Source organism: Vanellus vanellus (genome assembly GCF_965231255.1).
Source record: "Vanellus vanellus genome assembly, chromosome: 4".
Lineage (NCBI taxonomy): Eukaryota > Metazoa > Chordata > Aves > Charadriiformes > Charadriidae > Vanellus > Vanellus vanellus.
Window position 1 is genome coordinate 20,629,294 of NC_138909.1, and position 25,071 is coordinate 20,654,364.

Genomic DNA, 25,071 nt, shown 5'->3' on the forward strand with positions numbered 1-25,071 from the left:
TTTTCAACCTTGAGCAAAATCACCCAGGGTAGGAAAAACTGGGAGAACGGAACAGTGCTGATACAACAAAACACCTTGTAATAACCCAGGCTGGCATCCAGCTGGGAAGCCAGAGATTGCAGCAGCAGCGTCACAGGGAGAAAACATGTATATGAAACAAAATTTTCATCAGGATCAAGGCATCTGTATGCCAGAACCTGTAAAAACATACAAGTCTCAGCAGCAAGTACACGATCTACTTTCAGGCAAGACAAAACTAGGAAGCACTAAAATAGGAGGAGGAAAGTAGACATGAAGGCAAGAGTAAGAAAATCCTGAAAATCCTCTGAGCTGTCCAGTGGCAAGCCCCCAAGTGAACTGCTGCCTGGGACTCTGAAGATACCACTGAGGATTGGCCTCTGCCTGGCTTCCTGCTTTGCCATCCTCTTCTTCACTCCAGTCTTCCTCCCTTATCAACAGCTATTCTTCCAAACAGAACATGGACTAATGACATGCCCCAATTTCAGGCATGAACTTCCCTTTCCCTTCTGTGCTGCTATGAAATCTGTCTTTTCTGGAGGACTGTTTATTTTTAATAACGCTTATCTTTCTCTCCAGGGGTCAGGAGGATTATCTCATTATTATTCAAACAACTCTTTGAAGACTGAAAGGATTAAATCAATACTATTAGTATAATTACTGAGAGCAGAGAGGAAACCATGCAATGACAGTAGACAAAGCAAACTAGAAAACCAACAGTAACTGTAGTTCTCAAATACAGCTTCCTGCAGTAAATCTTTCTGCTCGTCCTTGAATTCTTTGCTCACCTTCAAAAGCTGTACGATGTTGGTACACAGTGAACTTCTGGGCAATTTGGTAATCAGTCTTTTGGCCGAGGGAGCCTTCTTTTTCTTCCCAGACTGCACTATTGTTCACATAGTTGGCTTCTGGATCTTGAATGGAGAGCCTGTGTTTGCCTTAGGCCAATAGATGCAAACTTTGAGCCTGAGGGGCCTCAACTGTTGCTGTACTGGTCTGAGGAGATTCTCAGCACTTGCACCCACCATGTTGCCTCTAAGCTGCTTCTCTAGCTGACACTTAACAAGCTCTCTTGTCTGGAAAAAGCATGGCAGTTACTGTCTTTTCAGAAAATATCTTTGTGATGGTTTCTCAACCCTGTGTCTCCTAATCAACAGGCAAATCCCTCATGCCCAACGGATATTGCCTTGGCCTGTCAAAGCATATTTAAAGCTTTTTTGTGACAACTCAGAAGAAAAATGTGGAGCCTCAGGAAAGTCCCATATAACTTTTTAATTCAGACAGATGAAGGAGCCAATTGCCCTGCTGTGATACTGCTTTCTTCATCACAGCCTTGGCAGGCAGAACTCTTCACCTCACCCCACAGCAAAATCATCTATGTCAAATATACTGATCCAGGGTAGAAACAAGATTCTTGATGAGAAAAACTGCAGCAGCTGTTTGACATGTGTTTAAACCAGTGTTGCTGCAGCTGAAATGAATCAAGCCCCAAACTAGCCCAGGTCCTGTTGTCACCACCTCCCACATTCCTGAGCCTGTACTCTGAGAGGTATTTACATGTCCTACAACAAAACAAATTGGAAACAAATCCTTCAAATCCTAATTTAAAAAATATCCCTGTGTGAAAAAAAAAATATTATTGAATAGTATGAGTTCCAATTTAAACAAAAATGAAATAGCAGCTGAAGGTACTGTAGACAGAACTACTTGTATCTAAAACATCACTAGATTTAGACCTGGTACAGTATGGCTGCAAACTGGAAGGTTTTAACAGAATCACAGAACATCCCCCAATCTATGCTACAATCTATTCCCAGTCCCATCAAGTGTGATAAAATCAATAATAAGGGGAAACTATATATATTCATATCAAGAGCCAAATCCAGCATTCCTGCTCATTTGATATTACCATCCAAGTACACCACATGTGGACAACAGATACAGTGAATGTGCTCCTTATCTTCACAGACATTTAGTTCTATACTTGTGCTACCAAAGGCTAATTAAAGTATTTATTGCTGCCTCATTATATTTCATTCATGAACGGAAAGATTGAGAGCATGAAAAAAATTAATGAAATAGCATAATGTTTTAAAGTTATTTAAAAAAAAAATAATCCTTTCCCACTTCAGTGAGAGGGGGCAATTTATCAATTCAGCTGTCACTTAAAAACCTTCTTGAAAAACACTAATGTAACACAAAGATTAACATTTATGAATTATTAATGCTTCCTGTTTTGAAAATGTGTTTGAATCCGTTTCGTGCATTTCCAGTACTGGAATTCCTCTCTCCTTCATCTGGAAATATATACTCTCCTCACAGTAGCTTATCAGTTCTCTGAAACTTTGAGTAATGCTCTCACCTCTGTAACCATATTTTTCCTTTACCAAAATATGACTATTCTGTTCTGTGTAAATAACAAGGAGAAAAATAAAGAAGTTACAGAATATTGTCAGTATACTGCATCCTTCCATTTAGCATCTTTGTATCCTGAAAGTATAAAATAATGAAGGCCTGACCAAAGTCACATAACATGAGAAAACACGCTGGGAGAAAATGGTAATTTCTGATCCTCAAACTCCTATGGAATTTCATGTGTGGACTCTGTCTTCTTTAACACGCTGGATCAAGAAAGAGGGGCTGAAATTTGCCCGTTTTTTTTCATATAATTGCTGCCAGTTATGATTGAGATACATATGTCTAAGTACCCTATCAAATTGGTCTTCAAAGACCAGACCTGCAGGCTTATCAGCGATATTTATAAAACTTAATTTTTTTTTTTCACATCTAATTTAGAGCACTGCAACAGGGCATTTTCAGTATGAGCTTCAATGAGACCTACTGCTTGGCAAGAAGCTTCAAGACCTGACAGAGGATAAATATGAACTGAAATTTGCAAGTGGATTAATAATAGACAAGGACAGCACTTCTACTGAGAAAGAGTGCCTTTCTGTTGTGTCTATGCTCTTATTTTAATTATTTTTGGAATAACTGAGGAAATCAATGGTGTGAGTGAGGTAATTATTAAAGTTAAATCCCAGCAGAAACAGATCATCTTCCGCTGGGATAACAAGTGGTGGCATGTAAAAATTCACAAAAATCATGCAAGCAACTCTAAAACTGAACTGCTGGAAGATAAAAAGAAAGTGGTAAAGAAAGAACTTAGGAATAGCACTGAAAAGGCTTTCAGAGGAAATACATATGAAAGGAAAAAGCATACAAACTGAATAGATAGGGGACTGATAAGCAGGTTTTCCTAATGATCACAGCTCACATACAGAAGACAGGAACAGATGAGCTCCAAGTCTGGCCTTGCTACCAGCTTTCTGTGTATTCTCAAGTCAATTATTATGAGTCAGATTTTCACACTTAACAATACCTGGTGTAAATGCCCAAGTTGTAACAGTCCAAGGTATCACATGCCTAAGTAATACTTCTACGAACAGGTACTATCAGAGAAAGAACCTGCTCCTGTGAGATGCTGCAGCAAATTAATTATTCAAAGTTTATGATGATCTTGTCAGAATCTTTCATTTCATCTTTTCATTTGTAGCTGAATATCTTCATTCTCTGATGCAAATTCAAAGAGAAAATAAAATCTACCCACTTCCTAGAGGCATTAAGTTAGACTTTGACATTAGAAGCAGCGCTGAATTTGCACAGGATGAACCTCCAGTGGTAAGTGTGCAAGACCATAGCTACTATTGTCACCAAAAAATGAAGAAAACCTATTTGGAAAGAGCTGAGCCCAGTAAAGCACTTACTAAGGATAATCTCCATTCTTTAGTAGACAGGGGTGGACATACAGTGACAGAGGATGAGGAAAAGTCTGAGGTTCTTAATGCCTTCTTTGCCTCACTCTTTAATGGTAAGATCAGTTGTTCCCTGAGTACCCAGCCCCATGAGCTAGTAGATAGGGGTGGGGAGCAGAATGAAGCCCCCATAATCCAAGGGGAAATGGTGAGGGATGTGCTACAGCACTTGGGTATACACAAGTCTGTGGGGTCAGATGGGATCCATCTGAGGGTACTGAGGGAGCTGGCAGAAGTGCTCACCAAGCCACTTTCCATCATTTATCAGCAGTCCTGGCTAACTGGGGAGATCCCAGTTGACTGAAGTGTAAGAAATGTGACGCCCATCCACAAGAAGGGCCAGAAGGAGGATCCGGGGAACTACAAGCCTGTCAGTCTGACCTCGGTGCCGGGAAAGGTTATGGAGCAGATCATCCTGAGCACCGTTATGTGGCACGCGCAGGCCCAGTCAGCATGGGTTCATGAAAGGCAGGTCCTGCTTGACTAACCTGATTGCACGGAATCACAGAATCACGGAGTTTCAGAGTTGGAAGGGACCTCTAGTGATCATCTAGTCCAATTCCCCTGCTAAAGTAGGATTGCCTAGAGCACATTACTCAGGACTGCATCCAGGCGGGTCTTGAAAATCTCCAGGGAAGGGGACTCCACAACCTCCCTGGGCAGCCTGTTCCAGTGCTCTGTCACCCTCACCGTAAAGAAGTGTTTCCGTGTATTTGAACGGAACTTCCTGTGTTCTCACTTGTGCCCATTACCCCTCGTCCTGTCACTGGGAACCATTGAAAAGAACCTGGCTCCATCCTCCTTCAACCCACCCTTTAGATACTTGTACGCCATAATAAGGTCTCCCCTCAGCCTTCTCTTCTCCAGGCTAGAGTCCCAGCTCTCTCAGCCTTTCCTCATAAGGGAGATGCTCCAAGCCCTTAATCATCTTAGTTGCCCTTCGCTGGACTCGCTCCAGCAGTTCCCTGTCCCTCTTGAACTGGGGAGCCCAAAACTGGACACAGTATTCCAGTTGTGGCCTCACCAGTGCAGAGTAGAGGGGGAGAATAACCTCCCTCGACCTACTGGCCACACTCTTCCCTATGCAGCCCAGGATTCCATTGGCCTTTTTGGCAACAAGGGCACATTGATGGGTCATGGATAATTTACTGTCTACTAGGACCCCCAGATCCTTCTCCTCAGAACTACTTCCCAGCAGGTCTGCCCCTAACCTATACTGGTGCCTAGCATTCTTCCTCCCCAGGTGCAGGACCTTGCACTTGGTTTTGTTGAACCTCATTAGGTTCTTCTCTGCCCAGCTCTCCAGCCTGTCCAGGTCACGCTGGATGGCAGCACAGCCCTCTGGGGTGTCAGCCACCCCACCCAGTTTGGTATCATCAGCAAACTTGCTGAGGATACACTCTGTCCCCCCATCCAGGTCATTAATGAATATATTAAACAAAATTGGACCAAGTATTGACCACTGGTTACAGGCCTCTAACTAGACTCTGTGCCGTTGAATCTCCTTCAATGATAAGGTGAGCTCCTTAGCGGATGAGGGAAAAGCTGCGAATGTTGTTTACCTGGACTTTAGTAAAGACTTTGACACCATTTCCAGCATTCTCCTGGAGAAAGCAGCTGCTCATGGCTTGGAGACGTGTACTCTTTGCTGGGTAAAAAAATGGCTGGATGGCCGTGCCCAGAGAGTGGTGGTGAATGGAGTTAAAACCAGCTGGCGGCCAATCACAAGTGGTGTTCCCCAGGGCTTGGTACTAGGACCAGTTCTGCTTAATATACTTGCCATATCAGGAGATGTATTTAGAATCTCTCTCTGTTTCAAGGTTCTTCCAATTTTAATAGGCTGTCAAGGATTAAATAAAGGAACTGGGACAAGAGATAATGGGGAGGAGTGTGGACTTTCTTGAATCCCATGGCCAGTCTCCATTACCCTGGGATGCTGGCTCACTTCAAATATTACCCCCCTTCTGCAGAGGGACCAGCAGTCTATTTCAATGGGCAGGGACTTTGGAGAGCTGGGATGTAGCAAACTCAGAATTGTGCATGAAAATAATCCTAGCTTTGGTTCTTTTCCCAATTGTGAAATTGCCAGCAGGAATCATAAGTGCCAAATTTATTCTACTTCCCTGTGCCAAGTGGCACAAAACAACTCATGTGAAGTTAAAACAGAAACATGGAAAAAAGATTACTTTCCTGTAGTTGTTATCTTTTTGTAGTAAATAAAAACATTACAGCATGAAAGGTATTGCATTTTTCATGGGCCATCATGTTCTTCTCGAGTTGTAATTTCAGAGCTATTTTTCAACTTACAATTCCCAATTTCACTTTCTGAAAGAAAATTTTCTCTCTCTCTCTCTCTCTGAGTTTACATCACATCAGATCATCACATCATATCCTTGGAGATACATAAAATAATATAGAATCATAGAATCATAGAATGGTTTAGGTTGGAAGGCACCTTGAAGATCATTAAGTTCCAAACACCCTGCCATAGGCAGGGACACCTCCCACTAGACCACGTTGCCCAAGGCCACGTCCAGCCTGGCCTTGAACACCTCCAGGGATGGGGCCACAACAACTTCTCTGGGCAACCTGTGCCAGTGCCTCACCACCCTCAGAGTGAAAAATTTCTTCCTAATGTTCAATCTGAACCTGCTCTCTTCCAGTTTAAAGACATTCCCCCTCGTCCTATCGCTACATACCTGAGTAAAAAGTCCTTCCCCAGCTCTCATGTAGGCCCCCTTTAGGAACCGGAAGGCCGCAATAAAATCTCCCCAGAGCCTTCTCTTCTCCAGGCTGAACAGCCCCAGCTCTCTCAGCTTCTCCTCATACGAGAGGTGCTCCAGCCCTCGGATCATCTTCATGGTCCTCCTCTGGACGCGCTCCAGCAGGTCCATGTCCTTCTTATGTTGGGGACTCCAGAGCTGGATGCAGTACTCCAGGTGGGGTCTCACGAGAGTGGAGTAGAGGGGCAGAATCACCTCCTTTGACCTGCTGGCCACACTTCTGATGCAGCCAAGGATACGGTTGGCCTTCTGGGCGGTAATCGCACATTGCTGGCTCATGTTGAGCTTCTCATCAATCAGCACACCCAGGTCCTTCTCCTTAGGGCTGCTCTCAATCCTTTCCCCGACGAGCCTGTATTTGTGCTTGGGATTGCCCCACCCCACATGTAAGACCTTGCACTTGGCCTTGTTGAACTGCATGAGGTTGGCTTGGGGCCACCTCTCCAGCCTGTCCTGGTCCCTCTGGATGGCATTCCTCCGCTCCAGCGTGTCTACCTCATCAAACAGCTTGGTATCATCAGCAAACTTGCTGAGGGTGCACTCGACCCCACTGTCCATGTCACCAACAAAGATGTTGAACAGTACAGGTCCCAGTACTGACCCCTGAGGAATGCCGCTTGTCACTGGTGTCCACTTGGACATCGAGCCGTTGACCGCAACTCTTTGAGTGTGACCATCCAGCCAGTTCTGTATCCACCGAGCGGTCCATTTGTCGAATCCATGTCTCTCGAATTTAGAGACCAGGATATCGCGTGGGATGGTGTCGAACGCTTTGCACAAGTCCAGGTAGATGACATCAGTTGCTCTTCCCTTCTCCACTGCCGCTGTAACTCCTTCGTAGAAGGCCACCAAGTTTTTCAGGCATGACTTGCCCTTGGTGAAGCCATGCTGGCTGTCAACAATCACCTCCTTGTTTTCTATGATGTGCCTCAGCAGAGTTTCCAGGAGGATCTGCTCCACGATCTTGCTCCACGATCTTGCCACGATCTCAGAGGTGAGACTGACTGGCCTGTAGTTCCCCGGATCTTCTTTATTTCCCTTTTTGAAAACAGGGGTTATGTTTCCCCTTTTCCAGTCAGCAGGATCCTCACCAGGCCGCCACGACTTCTCAAATATGATGGCTAGTGCGTTAGCGACTTCATCTGCCAGTTCCCTCAGGACCTGCGGATGTACCTCATCAGGTCCCATGGACTCGTGCACCTTCAGATTCCTCAGGTCGTCTTGCACTTGATCTTTACCTACAGTGGGCGATTCTCCATTTTCCCAATCCTCGCCTTTGCATTCTGCATCATGGGCAGTGTGGCTGCAGTCCTTGCCAGTGAAGACTGAGGCAAAAAAGCCATTGACTACCTCAGCTCTGTCTCTATGCCGGGTAATCAGTTCTTGCGTTTCCTTCCGGAGAGGGCCCACATCTTCCCTACTCTGTCTTTTCTTGCTGACATACTTAAAGAAGGATTTTTGTTTGTCTTAATGTCCCTGGCCAGATTTAGTTCTATCTGGGCTTTAGCTTGTCTAACCTGATCCCTGGCTGCTCGAACGATTCCTCTGTGTACCTCCCAGTCTACCTGCCCCTGTTTCAACTCCCTATAGGCCTCCTTTGTCCTTTTGATCATGCCCAGGAGCTCCTTGTTCATCCATGCAGGCCTCCCGGCTTTTCTGCCTGCCTTCCTCTTTGTAGGGATGCATCTCTCCTGACCTAGGATGAGGTGGTCCTTGAATATTAACCAACTTTCTTGGGCCCTTCTTCCCTCCAGCGCTTCATCCCATGGCACCATACCAAGCAGATTCTTCAAGAGGCCAAAGTCAGCTCTCACAAAGTCCAGGGTGGTCAGTTTGCTGCATGCTTTCCTCACTGCCTCGAGGATCTCAAACTCGACCATTTCATGGTCACTAGAGCCCAGGCTACCCTTAAGTTTGATGCTGTCTACCGGCCCCTCCTTGTTGGTCAGGACAAGGTCCAGCATAGCTCCTCTCCTCATTGGCTCCTCAACCACTTGGAGAAGGAAGTTGTCGTCAATGCAATCCAAGAACCTCCTGGATTGCCTATGCCTGGCTGTGTTACCCTTCCAACAGATGTCAGGGTGGTTGAAGTGACCCATGAGAACCAGGGTTTTTGAATGTGATGCCGCCCCTATCTGTCTATAGAGGGCTTCATCCACTCGGTCTTCTTGGTTGGGTGGCCAATAGCAGACCCCCACTGTAATGTCCCTTGTTCCCGATTTTGCTTTAATCCTGACCCATAGGCTCTCAGTTGGCTCTTTATCCATCCCTAGGCTGAGCTCCATGCATTCCAGCTGGTGATTTACAGATAAGGCAACACTGCCTCCTCGTTTCCCTTGCCTGTCTCTCCTGAAGTGACTGGAGCTTTCCATGCCAACACTCCAGTCATAGGAGTCACCCCACCAAGTTTCTATGATGCCAATGAGATTGTAGTCTTGGAGGCGTGCACACATCTCTAGCTCCTCCTGTTTGTTCCCCATGCATATGGAGAGAGCATAAAGACATATTTGGTCCTGAGGTCCATATTTGCCGAGTGGCAAAAGATTTAATGATTTGAGGGACTCAGGGATTAAACTTTTACGTCAGACACTATCTATTCAAAAAAGTGTGTCATCCATTCCAAATGGAAATTTTAATGCATTTTTTCATAAGCCATTTGTTAAAACAATGAAAGAGAGAGGAAGAGAGAAAGTGATTCATGGAGGTGAACTAATAGAGCAACATGAAACTTTCTACAGTACTGAAATGGAATTCCAGTAACACTGTAAAAACTGTTCTTAATGTGACTGCAAATTTAGCTGAAGGTATAGGGGCAGAGGTGCCCTCTTAGCACACTCCTTTTAACCACAGAAGAGCTTCTCCTAGTGCTTTGGTAAGAAAAAAGGAGCCAAAGAGACAAACTGGGCAATTTTCTAGACAAACACTTTGGGAAAAGAGAAAATGGAAAGCAAAACAGGCTGTTTTGTAATTTCTCCCTCCTCATTACCACCAAGACACAGAGACACTAGCTCGTACATCTTTCTGACTGTAAGGAAATGTGGTCGGTTGACCCTGGCTGGATGCCAGGTGCCCACCAAACTGCTCTACTACTCCCCTCCACAGCTGGACAGGGGAGAGAAAATACAATGAAAAGCTCATTATATCAAGATAAGGACAGGGAGATCGCTCAGCAATTACCGTCATGGGCAAAACAGACTCGACTTGGGGAAAATGAATTTAATGTATTACAAATCCAATAGGAGTAGGATAGCTAGAAATAAAAACTAAATCTTAAAACACCTTCCCCCACCCCTCCCTTATTCCCTGACTTAACTTCACTCCTGATTTTCTCTACCTCCTCCCACCCTGAGCGGCACAGGGCAATGGGGAATGGGGGTTGTGGTCAGTTCATCACACATTGTCTCTGCCGCTCCTTCCTCCTCAGGGGGTCGACTCCTCACACTCTTTCCTTGCTCCAGCATGGGGTCCCTCCCATGGGAGACAGTTCTCCGTGAATTCTCCAGCGTGAGTCCTTCCACAGGGTGCACTCCTTTGGGAACAGACTAGCTCTGTGTGGGTCAGTGTGGGCCCCCCCTGCAGGGTGATAAGTCCTACCAAGAGCCTGCTCCAGCGTGGGCTTCCCATGGGGTCACAGCCTCCTTTGAGTGCATCCACCTGCTCTGGCACAGGGTCCTCCATAGGCTGCAGGTGGATATCTGCCCCACCATTAATCTCCATGGGCTGCAGGGGGACAGCCTGCCTCAGCATGGTCTTCACCTCCTCCCCTTCCTTCTTCACTGACCTTGGTGTCTGCAGACTTGTTTCTCTCACATACTCTCACTCCTCTCTTCTGGCTGCTGCTGTACAGGTGGGGTTTTTTTTCCCTTTCTTAAATATGTTATCCCAGAGGCACTACCGCTGTCACTGATGGGCTCAGTCTCGTCCAGCAGTGGGCCCATCTTGGAGCTAGCTTTCATTGGCTTTATTGGACATAGAGGAAGCTTCTAGTAGCTTCTCACAGAATCCACCCCTGTACCAAAACCTTGCCACGCAAACTCAATATTCTGTTATGGGTAAACAGCAATTTGGAATTGATTTTGCCAGGCAGAGGCACACAGCACCATTTAACAGTATGGACACCCCCACAGTTAGAGAGAAATGCTGTAAGTTCATTAAAGCAAAGAAACAGTACAGGTATTTCAGACAAGCAGATAATTGTCTGCCTGTCCTATTCTTACGTAGCCATCAAAAGTTTTCAGAAATACTTGACTCTGCTGAGGAGCCAGAGAGTTCAGAGACAGCGATAAAAAGCTTTCAAAATCTATGGAAACAGGCAAGGTCAAATACTGGTACTGAGTATAATCCAAATGTGAAACGACATCAAGAACTGTATTCTTTCTTGTATCTCAGCTCCCCTCAAAGCTGGGCAAAGGGATGAATAGCAACAAATATGGGTGTCTGATCCAGTAACCCAAGGGGGCTACAAGAACAAGTTTAATTTACCTGGGTACACCAAATGGATTGAGGACTTCTCTCCCCAAAACACTGCCATTAATAAGGTATGGTATATCCCAGCAAGAACAAGCTGAGCATCCTTGAGAAAGTCTTTACCATCAGAAGAACTCTGTGGTGAGTAATGCCAGCAAGCAGGAGAGAACAAAAGACTAAATAATAATTTAAATGACAAACCTTTGTATTACTTTGAAAGAGTTTGGACTAGAAGATCCAAGAAGAACCTTCTTACATATTTTTCCAAATATGCTGCAATTGATAGCTTGCTCTTCTAATGTTTTTGGCTTCGTCTTCAGCTGTGACTTAGTTACCAGAGCTTCCCCACAGCTAGAACACTTTCCGATGTCCATAGTACCAAGCTTTCTTTAGGCTCACAACAAAGTAGCAATGTACTCTTTATTTTCATAGAATCATAGAATCATAGAATCAGTGAGGTTGGAAGGGACCTTTAAGATCATCAAGTCCAACCATTAACCTACCCTCATAAAAACACCACCACTCCTAAACCATGTCCCTAAGCACCTCGTCTACCCTTTTCTTAAACACCTCCAGGGATGGTGAATCCACCACCTCTCTGGGCAGCTTATTCCAATGTATAATAACCCTTTCAGTGAAAAAATGCTTCCTAATATCCAATCTAAACCTGCCCTGACATAACTTGAACCCATTTCCTCTTGTCCTATCACTTGTCGCCAGGGAGAAGAGGTCAGCTCCCATCTCTCTAAAACCTCCTTTCAGGTAGTTGTAGAGGGTGATAAGGTCTCCCCTCAGCCTCCTCTTCTCCAGGCTAAACAACCCCAGATCCCTCAGTCGTTCCTCATAAGGTTTGTCCTCCAGACCCTTCACCAGCTTTGTAGGCCTTCTCTGGACACGCTCCAACACCTCAATGTCCTTCTTGTAGTGAGGGGCCCAAAACTGAACACAGTACTCGAGGTGAGGCCTCACCAGTGCCGAGTACAGGGGGATGATTACTTCCCTAGTCCGGCTAGGGATGCATCCTGATGCAGGCCAGGATGGTGTTGGCCTTCTTGGCTGCCTGGGCACACTGCTGGCTCATGCTCAGCCGGCTGTCCACCAACACCCCCAGGTCCTTTTCTGCCAGGCAGCTTTCAAGCCACTCCGCCCCCAGTCTGTAGCACTGCATGGGGTTGTTGTGACCCAAGTGCAGGACCCGACACTTGGCCTTGTTGAACCTCATACCATTGGCCTCAGCCCATCTGTCCAGCCTGTCCAGATCCCTCTGCAGAGCCAATCTACCCTCAAGCAGATCAACACGCCCCCCCAGTTTAGTGTCGTCTGCGAACTTACTGAGGGTGCATTCGATCCCCTCATCCAGATCATTGATAAAGATATTAAAGAGAACGGGCCCCAGCACCAATCCCTGGGGGACACCACTCGTGACTGGACACCAACTGGATTTAACTCCATTTACCACCACTCTCTGGACACGGCCATCCAGCCAGTTTTTTACCCAGCGAAGAGTATACCTGTCCAGGCCATGAGCAGCCAGTTTTGTCCAACCCTTCACACTTGATTAATTCTGCTCCCTATAAATCATTAATCCCTTTGCTGAATACTCATCCCAGTTAGACTACAAGCTTGGAGAGTATAGACACTACACATTTTGTAAAGCTTCATGCACTCTTGCCATCAGATCAGTATTACATAGCAGTAATAATAATCACATCCCTTACATGTGTGCATAACGCACATGGTCATTGAAAGATGAGAAAGCTCTTGAGGGAGATATTAAACCCACATGCCCTTTTTGTTCTAGGAAAATCTCAGCGATTTAGTGTGGGCCCAAGGCATAAATGCTTCCTAGAGCTCTCATGGGGACAATGCAGCTTCATGCTAGCCTCAGTGGAAGCCTGTGCTCATAAAGCATAACACAGTCCTTGTACAATTTCACTGGAGCACTGGCATTCACTCTCCTAAACTAGAAATGTAAACAGGAATGAAAAAATTAGTACTCGGTCATATGCCAGGGCTCTGGAGTTTTAGATTAAGATGTCAGGGTTTTAATGTGTTTTTCAGGTGGCAGCCTTTATCAAGGGCTCAACAGGGGATCGTTTTCTGTTTCTGAAATGTCTGTTGGCCAGTAAAGTCACAATTACACTTAGGCCTTTTCTTGCAGCAGGCGGGGAACACATACCACAAGAAAGCGATTACCATTTGAATGAGCAACAGACCAGCAAACATAAGGGTTTCTGGATTCACTTCCTAGTGCTTTTACATTTTAACTACAAATGCAAACCTTCCTGAACTAGGCAGAAGCTAGCAGCATCTTGCTTAATTTTTACTCTTCATCTGTTCCTCAACAGATATGAATATTATGAAAAACATATGAAAAATATGTGTATATAAAATATATGAATACTTTTCTTACACACTAGCAGACAAACGTCTCAAACCTGATGGACTGTGACTCTTTCTAGCATGCTTAAGTTCCCACACTACTAGTAGAGTCATTAGATCTGCATTCTCCAGTCTGTGGTATATCCAACACTTTAACAAATATCTCTAAACTAGAAAGAAAGCCTTAAGAGTCAAAATTTCAAGCAAAAAAACGTGCAGTCTGAGAGTTGCCATTCTGGTCACTGGCTTTCACTGCAAAGCTACACTGTCTGGCAGAAAGAGCTTCGGATCGCACAAACTAAAATGTTAAATCAACATTGCCAGACACATTTCAGACACTGTTGTGTATATCCCTTAAAAGAAATAAAAAAAAAAAAAAGAGAAAAGAAAAAGTGACTAGCCATTTACAAGGAAATATATTAGAAAAAGTATACAGCAACACTTCCAGCATGTAAACATGGCAAAATGGACAGGACAAAACTGACCACTTGACAGCCTGTGGCTTGATCACCATCTTGTAAATGCTGTCATATGCTTCCTCTTCCCAAGGTCAAGAATAGTATTTTTGCTCAAGTTATACAAAACCAGTTTATAAAATTGAGGCAGGGGGAGCAGAAATCCATATTAACTTTTTATCCACAAAACAACAATATTCCACTTGAATTCTTTAAGATAACTTTTTTCAGTCCCAAGGTGAACAAAAGATGTGAGTTCATAAATACCCTCAAACTCTTTCCCCTAGTCTATGAATAAAACCATTATTTTTCTTCTTAGAAAGGCAATGAATATCATGGCTGTGGTATTTCAGGCAATTTTAGGAAAGTATCCAGCCGGCAAGAAAAAGACAGAAACTATTGGAAATAGGAAGAGACATATGATATGCCAGAAGAGGAGTGGTTTCTAGATCACTTCATAAAATGCAATAATCACTTCCAAAAGAAACGATATGAAGAGAAGACTAATTGAAGAAATACTGAAACACGAATTGAGAAATAAACTAAGGAGAACTTCCAGAAATGACTGTTCCCAATTTATAATGGACATGAATACATGAAACAGTGAATGAAGTTTAAAGTTCCAGGTAATTGTAACAAGCGCACTCATCACTGACAGCTGCTTTTATTGCTGCTGATTACACAGACCTAGCAGCTGAGACGTTGTCAACACTACCAATAATATGCACCAATCCTAATTTATTCATATTTATCATATTCTTGCCATTCTCCCCTCATTTTCCCCTTGTCTTGTCATTTACCCTCATATTGCGTTATTTCCACACTGCAATCCAGCTAGGAAGTGCCAATAACAACCTTTCAGTACTTACCTGGTAGCTAAACCTATTAACACTTTTTGTAAATATTCAGGAAAAAATTTTCATGTATAAATACCTGGTTGGTTGGCCTGCACAAAGCTCTATGCTGTTGTCTCTAAGTTGCAATTAGAATTTGAACTAAATACTTTAAAGTCAGTTAAAGCACATTTCCTCTGAAGCCACTGTCTACTGTGTCTACTACATCCCCTCGTGGGGTGGCCCAGCTGGGGCCACTGCTCACTTTGAGATACCCACCCTTCTCTGAGGCAAGTGGCTGCTGCTGCCATGACGACACAGGTTGGGTAAAAGGTATTTTTTTGTACCTGCACATGAACCACTGCCATTACTTCCTTGCTAGAGCGTTTTAAGACAGACCTGTTTCCAGCAGGTTAGGAAATTCCATGATTTCTCTTGAACCTCACAAAGGCCACGTGTCCCGAATACAAGCACAAGCTCTGCTGTCTACTTTTCAATGCCAAGCTGCAAAAATGCGCTGAAGGACACTAATTTCCTGTATCATAAATAAGTTCGAGCCCTGCTTCCTAAACAAGACCAGATGCCCAGAGAATCAGGTATGACTGTCCCTAAATATTTTCTGATATCATTTCCAGCTGCCATAGAAGCTGCATATAAGACAAATCAACTTAAATCCGAATGACCTGACATCACTTGCAAGGAATTATCCTGCTGTGCGACAGCTGACTGATTCCTCTTCTCCATTTCAAAGTGAGCTACTGAGCTACTGCAACATGCAATGAATGTCATGAAGCTGCTCCACACAAAAATGACTCACTGTCCACAAAAAGCACCTGAATTTAGATGAGAAATTTGTTTCACATGGTTTCCAGCCTCCTGTAGACTACAGATCAGAGCATACATTCCATACCCTACACTACATAAACCCTTTGCAATAACGTGCATAGTTCATGCATTTCCCAGGACTATTTCTATTCTATTCTATTCCATGGACTGAGATTCCATGGATTCTATTTCCATGGACTATGTACTGCTTTTTCAGCAATATCAGTAAGTCAGGTTCAGTGATACTCCACATGGAGGAAAGGAGGAAACCTGATGATAAAAAAAACTTTTTAGACACCCTCCACCCCCTACCACCCCCAAAGTACAGTGTGCTAAGGAAAAGTAGGAGCTAGATGTTTTACAAAAACAGGTTTACAACACTTCTCAAGAGCTCTTTCACATGCATTTGAGAGATAATAAAATCAAGACACCAGCAAAAGAAATGATGTGTCCACTCAGTCAAGAATAGTGGCCTGGGTGCCCTTTATTAATCCACCTACTGAAAGCACCACTGAAAGCTAAGATAAGATAGATCAAATTCCTAAGCAAAACGTAAGTTAAGGAAGACTGGGTTTCACCAAAAACCATAAACCCATCCTTCTGACAGCTGCCCCAGAAACAAAGGAACAAAATCCAAATTTGTTTGCATAGCCAAGTGCTTTCTTTATCGTATTTCATTTATGAATCCAAACATTTTGGAGTGTAGAAAGGAGCAGCTGAATAATATGAACTGATTTTTTTTTAAATTTTTTTAATTTTCTAACACAGTTTGGTTTTTTTTTTCCTAGGATATCTTTCTGGATTTTAGTGTGAAATCAAATGGATGCATGAATAATAACAGACTCCATACACATTTGAGTGGCAGGGAGTTTTAAGTTGGGCTGGGCAGAAATTTGTGAAGGATGTTGGGAAACAGGAAAAGAAACATGAAATTTCTGAAGCACAGTGAACCTTTAAAGCACTCGTCAGTGTGGCTATAAAAGTAACCTCCCCTCTTCCTCTGTGCATCAGTACAAACTACCTTTTATCAACCACTCCGTGTCTCCCTTGATCCTTTTTGTCCTCAATGCTCTGTTCTCCAGGGCATGGCAAAGACAAAGGCTAAGATTTTCACAGAATCACAGAATGGCAAGCTTTGGAAGGGACCTCTGGAGATCACCTAGTCCAACACCCTTGCTAAAGCAGGTTCACCTACAGCAGGTTGCACAGGAATGCATCCAGGTGGGTTTTGGATATCTCCAGAGAAGGACACTCCACAACTTTTCTGGGTGGCCTGTTCCAGTTCTCTGTCACGCTCACAGTAAAGAAGTTTTTCCTTGTGTTCTGACAGAATTTTCTGTGTTCCAGTTTGTGCCTGTTGCCCCTTGTCATGTTGCTGGGCACCACCGAAGAGTCTGGCATGCATAAGCATTGATGAGATCTCCTCTCAGTCTTCTCTTCTCCAGGCTAAACAGACCCAGGCCTCTCAGCCTCTCCTCAGAAGAGAGATGGTCCAGTCCCCTCATCATCTTCATAGCCCTCCACTGGACTCTGTCCAGTAGTTGCTTGTCCCTCTTGAACTGGGGAGCCCAGAGCTGGACACAGTACCCCAGATGTGGCCTCACCAGGGCAAAGTAGAGGGGGAAGATGACCTCCCTTGACCTGCTGGTCGCGCTCTTTTTAAGGCACCCCAGGATACCATTAACTTTCATGGCCACAAAGGGCACATTGCTGGCTCATGGTCATCCTGTTGTCCCAGGTTCCTCTCTGTAGAGCTGCTTTCCAGCAGGTCAACCCCTAACCTGTACTGATACAAGGAGTTATTATTCCTCCATAGGTGCAGGACGCTGTATTATTTAAGTACCTACAATTATACAAGCTGTAGCCTTAAAAACAAACAAACAAAAGATAAAATCTTACACCAGATCCTGACCTCACAAGAAGTATTTTACAATACTGGATTTTTTTTTTTTTATTTTATTTTTAACCTAGATAGCCCATCAGCTTGAATAACAATTTTCCAGAATGTATTTTTACCAAACCCATTGCTACTTTCACAAGTTGGTTTGTTCTGTTTGGTTTTGGTTTTTTTTCTTTCCTTTGTTTGTTGCCTGTTTTGTGTCTGGAGTTTTGTTTTGTTTTTAGTTGGGGCTAAAAGTAAAAGGGTCTTCTGCTTTTTTTTTGGCCTGAGCTAACCACCGCTAACAATTCTGATTACTTATAAAAGTAGAGTTGTAACTCTACACCTCAGGTTTTTAAAACAGTAACACATACACTGAAGAAAAATGCCCCTTTTATTATAGCCCAACCGGATTCTCCTTCCAGTTACAGGCAGTGACATTGGAAGAAACAGTCTGTTAATACATGACTCCATCGCTGGTGTCAAAAAACCCAAAATTGTGGAAGTGACAACAGGATGGCCTACACAGCACCAGGCTTGCTGGTGTCGAATGAGGTTCATCTTTCTCAAAGGGGGAAAAGGGTCTTTGCTCATGAGCTCATGAGCTAATTGACCGAGCACTAAACTAGACTTGATGGGAGAGGAGGGTATTATTAGGCTTGTCCGTGACAAGCCAAGGGATGACACACCAAGGTTTGAGGGATGGGGCGCTAGAAAGGGCTCTCAGCCTGTTGCTCTGAGATGTGCTAGGTACACTGCAGCACACTCGAAGCCTTATGGAGACGAGCCAGGAGCTCCTGAGGCAATAGGAACCAACAGAGAAACATGGACAAAACACGTCAAAGGATGGCAACCTGGAGAGCAGCACAAATGAACTGCAGCCACTCCAGTCAGTCAGTCAGCTTCAATGGGGACCCAGCTTGAGGGCCTCTATGCAAACACACAGCACCATGGGGAACAAACAAGAAGAGTTAGAGACATGTGCCTCCAGGCCTATGATCTCATTGGTATCACAGAGACGTGGTGGGATGGCTCCTATGACTGGAGTGTTGGAATGGAAGGCTCTTCAGGAAGGGCAGGCAGGGGAGACGAGGATCAGGTGTTGTCCTCTCTGTCAATGAACATCATGGAGCTCCACCTGGGGATAGATGAAGAGCTGACCAAGAGTTTATGGGTCGTGATTAAAAGGAACGCAGCGGCAGGGGACACTACAGCGGGGTCTGCTACAGGACACCTGAACAGGATGACAGAGTGGATGAGGCCCTCTATAGACAGACAGGAGCAGCATCAAGTTCATAGGTCCTGGTCCTCATGGACCTCCCTGATACCTATTGGAGGGACAACACAGTGGGGCACAAGCAATCCAGGAAGTTCTTCAAATGCGTTGATGACAACTTCCTTCTCCAAGTGGTACAGGAGCCAATGGGGAGGGAAGCTATGCTGGCCCTTGCCCTTACCAACAAGGAGGGAAGTTATGCTGGACCTTGTCCTTACCAACAAGGAGGTGCTAATGGGGAATGTCAAGCTCAAGGTTAGCCTTGGCTGCAGTGATCATGAAATGGTAGAGATCAAGGTCCTTAGGGCAGTGAGGAGGTTGCACAGCAAGCTCACTACCCTGGACTTCAGGAGAGCAGATTTTGGCCTCTTAGGGATCTGCTTGGTAGGCTTCCATGGGATAAGGCACTGGAGGGGAGAGGGGCGCAAAGAAGCTGATTCGAGGATCACCTCCTCCAAACACAGGAGTGAGGTATCCCAACAAAGAAGTCAGGCAAAATAACCCAGGAGGCCTGCATGGATGAATGAGGAGCTCCTGGACACACTCAAAAGCAAAAAGGAGGCTTACAGAGGGTGGAAGCAAGGACAGGTAGCCTGGGAGGAATACAGAGAAATTGTCTGAGATGCCAGGGATCAGGTTAGGAAAGCTAAAGCCCAGATAGAGGTAAATCTGGCCAGAGACATCAAGAGCAACAAGAAAAACTTCTATAAGTATGTCAGTGACAAAAAGAAGACTAAAGATGTGGGCCCTCTCCGGAAGGAAACAGGAGACCTGGTCACCCAGGATATGGAGAAGGCTGAGGTACTCAATGACTTTTTTGCCTCAGTCTTCACTGGCAAAGGCTCTAACCACGCTGTGCAAGTTGCAGAAGGCAAAGGCAGGGACTGGGAGAATGAAGAATCACCCACTGTAGATGAAGATCAAGTGCAAGACCATCTGAGGAACCTGAAGGTACACAAGTCCATGGGACCTGATGAAATCCATCCACAGGTCCTGAGGGAACTGGCAGATGAAGCTGCTAAGCCACATTCCATTCTATTTGAGAAGTTGTGGCCATCTGGTGAAGTTCCCACTGACTGGAAAAGGGGAAACATAACCCCTGTTTTTAAAAAGGTCAAAAAGGAAGACTCAGGGAACTACAGGCCAGTCAGTCTCACCTCTGTTCCTGGCAAGATCATGGAGCAGATCCTGCTGGAAACTCTGCTAAGGCACATGGAAAATAAGGAGGTGATTAGTGACAGTCAACATGGTTTAACCAAGAGCAAGACGTGCCTGACAAATCTGGTGACTTTCTTTGACAGGGTTACAGCGTTGGTGGATAAGGAGAGTACAACAGGTGTCATCTACCTGGATTTATGCAAAGCATTTGACACTGTCCCACATGACATCTTGGTCTCCAAATTGAAGAGATATGGGTTTCGTGGATAGACTACTCAGTGGATAAGGAAGTGGCTAGCTGGTCGCACTCAAAGTGTTGCAGTCAATGGCTCACTGTTCAAGTGGAAACCAGTGACAAGTGCCATTCCTCAGGGGTCAGTACTGGGACCGGTGCTGTTGAACATCTTTGTTGGCTGGCAACATGGACACTGGGATCGGGTGCACCCTCAGCAAGTTTGTTGACAACACCAAGCTGTGTGGAGTGGTCGACATGATGGAAGGAAGGGATGCCATCCAGGGGGACCTGGACAGGCTGGAGAGGTGGGCCTGTGCAAACCTCATGAAGTTCAACCAGGCCAAGGGCAAGGTACTGCACGTGGGTTGCGGCAATCCCAAGTACAAACACAGGCTGGGTGGAGAATGGACTGAGAGCAGCCCTGAGAAGAACGATTTGGGGTGTTGGTTGTTGGGAAGCTCAACATGAGCCAGCAATGTAAGCTTGCAGCCCAGAAGGCCAACTGTATCCTGGTTGACGGAGGTGATTCTGCCCCTCTACTCTGCTCTTGTGAGACCCCACCTGGAGTACTGCATCCAGCTCTGGAGTCCCCAACATAAGAAGGACATGGGCCTGTTGGAGCGGGCCCAGATGAGGGCCACGAAGATGATCAGAGGGCTGGAACACCTCTCCTATGAAGACAGGCTGAGAGAGTTGGGGTTGTTCAGCCTGGAAAAAGAGAAGGCTCTGGAGACATCTTATAGCAGCATTCTGATATCTAAAGGGGGTCTACAAGAAAGCTGGAGAGGGACTTTTTACAAGGGTATGTAATGATAGGACGAGGGGAAATGGATTCAAACTGGAAGAGGGGAGATTTAGATTAGATATCAGGAAGAAATTTTTCACTCTGAGGGTGGTGAGACACTCAAACAAGCTGCCCAGGGAAGTTGTAGATGCCCCATTCCTGGAAGTGTTCAAGGCCAGGTTGGATGGGACTTTGAGCAACCTGGTCTAGTGGGAGGTGTCCTGGCCCACTGCACGGGGGTTGGAACTAGATGATCTTTAAGGTCCCTTCAAACCTAAACTATTCTATGATTCTGTGATTCTATGATCATGAGATATTTAATATAATACTATTTCATAGATCCTGTGTGCCATCTACCTTTACTTTGCTTGCACAGGGGCTAGTACCCCTTGTTACATAACTTAAATGAAACACATTCTATGAAGTAACAAGAGAGAATTGTTTCAGCAGATTACTGCGAGTTGCAATGTACTAGACTGATCCTACCCCAGTCCTATCCAAAAACTGCCAAATTTCAGTTCCCTCTCACAGTATCTCAGGCTTTCTTATTTACAGCACCATTTTATCTGCAGGTAGCATGTCTTTGTAATTTACAGCTGAAAGGTACTGTCTTCAAAAAAAGAAGATTCAGGGAACAGTGTTACATTCTGCTAATGTAATTTTAGACTTCAAGAATCACTGAAAAATTACAAACCGAACAAAATGGGCTTGGCAAACTAGATATGTGAAATACGTATGTACTTGTGAATGCCACGAGTATGCAAGATAGCATATTGGAGATGTTCCTGTGCTGAACTGTACTATCCTCAGATGTAAAGCATAAAGAATTTGCACACATTTAGCACATTTAAAAATATTCTGGGACATGTGTGTGGTGAGAACTTCAGTGTTCTTTCTTGTACCTAGACTGCGTAAACATGACTTCCTTGGAAATTTATGCCCTGTACATCTAGCTAACAGAGACTATGCTATCAGAAGGGAGGATTATTTTTGTTTTATATTAAGCACATACATCCTACCAAAAACGTACAGGAAATTACTTCTGTGGAAACATGCTTCAGCCTAGATTCTCCCTCCATTAGCCACAAACTGTCAACTCCACCATTTCAGTGGCTCTTGTTACTTGTTGATTTGCTGCTGGAGCTGTTAGAGAACCCTGATACTGAGTGATGTTTCACCAGACACAAAGTGAAAAGGGAGCAAAGCCTTTTTCTTGCGCTCATCTAGACAGAACAGGAACCTCTTAATAAGCACAGGTTGAGTCTGTTTTGCACTTTGGGCTGCCATCAACTCTTCTATGACAGAGATTCATGGGAAGTTGTGTCACTTCTCAAACCTCCCATAGAGGGGTATGAACAGACCTGAATATTATTATGACAATGCTGCTTCCAACAAAATTAATTTCTGTTTTGCACCAGTGTTCCCAGGCTGACCCTGGGAGTGAAGCCAGGTGGAACAGCTGGAACAGCATTAACACCTCCTCTTCAGCATCACCCAAGCATTGTTTAATGGCAGAACATCTTAAAATGACATACTGGAGATCCAAGAATGGAAATGTCTCATTTATTCCTATTTCCCGTGCATTCGCTTAACGTGCAGGCAACAGTTACAGCTCCACTAGGGCCAGCACCTAGGAAGTTAAGTTATCATGTTGTATCATGAACTTATTTGGCTATGTTTTATCAAAGTAAAAAAAAAAAAACAACAAACAAACCCAAAATCAACAAAACAAGTTAAAATAAAAAACACATCCACTGAGTTAAAAAAAGCAGGCTACATAAGATACAAGAATGCTTTGTGGTTTTCTGCTGCTGTTCTCAGCGTTGCTTAGCAAATGCATTTAACACAGAATGTCATTCAGAACTATCTTTAGTCCTTGTTAGTGTGTTAGCACATTATCATGATTAATCATTGTTATCATATCAATGCACAGGCACTTAAAGATGAACTGAGAACAGTCACATTGTACCAGGTACTGCTAACTCATCTTTTATATTACCATTTACACTATTATATTCTTCTTGTATTATAATACTACACATCGGTGCTATATGGAGAAGAATATTACAAGTGCATGAGAACTTTATTTTGCAAAAATTTAAATACAGGCCTAAAGGAAATATCGACATGTGCAATGTCCTCTAGACCACAGAGGTAAACACGTGCATAAGGCTTTGCATACAATCTACAGCTGCACCGTGATGCTTATGGAATGGAAGTAATACTGGAATTAGATTTAGAGTTGAAACTACACAGTAAGATACACAGCTAAATAGGTCACGTCTACAGAATACAGCCTACCTCATACACACGCTGTCCAGGCTTAGAGCTATCATGCAAAATGCCATATTCATGCAATATTTTTTCAAAAGTTCACCGATTGGTCAAATCAAAACCGCTTCTGTCTATAACACTCACAGGCTTTTTTCATAAATGAACGTTTTGGTCATAATCAGTTCTTCCTCACAGGGACAAGACTACAAACTATAGCTGCAAAGAGCAAACTACAAAACACCTTTAGAAAGCGTTTCTTTTCCTGAACTGATTTTTCTCCTATTACTTTGTCTGCATTTTTACAGTACACTCATCACAGTGCAATATGAACATTTCACAAACATGTAACATCTCTGTAGTAGTTTGCTACTTTTGCAGGGATTTTCCTTTTTACTAAGCTTGTTTTCATCAGTAATTAGGTGGCCCCAGATGCCTTACCAGGGATGGGATAGTCTGACAGCGAAGTTTTACATTTTGTCCAGGTGACACACTTGTAATTGTTTTGAGGTCTTCCCGAGGAGAGCTGCAAATCTGGGGGACCACTGCTCAACAAATGCGGCCTGGCGAAGTTTCACCTCTGTCCCAGTGGAAGACAGCTGTCAAAGGAGTTAAAGACACGCAGGGTTAAGGAAGCCTGGTTCTGAGTTGGGACAATTAGCTCATTTTGGGACCATTTGTTCCATTTTACCATGCTCCAATTCAAAACAGCAGAGATAACATGAGCAAGGGACACCGAGGGGTCCATTTTCTCTCATTAAACCAGCTATCTTCCTTCAAACTCTTTGCAGCCTCTCTAATGTCAGTACTTTCACACGCTGGTATACTCTGTTGGATTAAAAATGCCTAGAGGCCACTACCATGCATTGCGATAGTCAATGACTGCAATATCCTGTCCATCTCCAAGTAGAGAATATTTCTGCAGCTGTGGACCTTTGGGTACAGAGAATAGTCCGAAGGGCAAATAAACAAGCAATGCATTATTCCTTAAATGTGACATTATACAAGAATATGGAGTCCACGTCCTGGATTTTCTTTCTGCACAGTCCTGAAGGCTTACAGGAAAGGGAAAATTCCTTATTTGGAGAAATAAAGAAGCCTGAGGAAAGGTAAATTAAACCCCCCCAAAACATCAATGTTGAAATACTTATGAGTAGAAATTTAATAGAGGCAATCAATGAAATCTTATCAACTGCATATCAGTGAGGAAAGGGTACATTAGAAAGATGTATTGTTGTCCGCTCTTTAAAAATAATACTAACACTTCAACTTCTACCAGACCCATGAAATTACAACAGCTGCTTACCAACCTACCTTTTTTTGATCCTGCAAACTCTACATCTCATCTTTCTCTTTTTGCTTTCCTGTTCTGAACAATTGTAACAAGTCTTACAATCTAGGGAACAGGGGAGCAGAGGGCAATGGCAACCAACGGCTTTGCAACTTCTCCCGTTAACTTGTTCTACAGACCGCTTAGGAGTTACTCTTACAGACAACTTGGCAAAATGTGCATTTCAGACCACCATACAGTTTGTTTATCTCCATATGCCCTTAGCCTTCTACAAAGGGTTGTACTATACGCCACATCTGATTTCAGGTATAAACTTTAAAAGAAATAAACAGCTGTTTGAGGTTTTTAAGACGTCTTTGGGTGTCAGTGAAAAACAGGGAAGCATTTGTACATTCAAAAGCCCCAAATCTTCAAAAACAGTATCCATGACCATGGTCTGCTTTCTACACAGTCATGGAAGAATAAGCCCATGTCACAAACCACTGTGCAAAGCCAAGAATAGAAGATTATTAACCTTTCCTTTACCTTTTTTTCCTTACACATGATTTTATGCTTTTCTCACCATTTTGAGTTAAATTCTGGTATTACTGGTAACAGAGCTA

At 44.1% G+C, this 25,071-nt stretch overlaps 1 protein-coding gene across 2 annotated transcripts in view; it reads right to left on the reverse strand.

Moving 5' to 3' along the window:
• The window catches only part of LOC309671449 (mitogen-activated protein kinase 10), a gene marked incomplete at its 3' end in the record, with an annotated part of 118,116 nt that extends 94,380 nt beyond the window's left edge, over positions 1 to 23,736 (reverse strand). Inside the window, exon 1 of one of the 2 annotated variants that reach the window (XM_082482682.1) lies at positions 23,620 to 23,736. The remainder of the gene's footprint in view (positions 1 to 23,619) is intronic. The other variant, XM_082482683.1, reaches the window with a different exon arrangement.
• Positions 23,737 to 25,071: the final 1,335 nt, after the last annotated feature.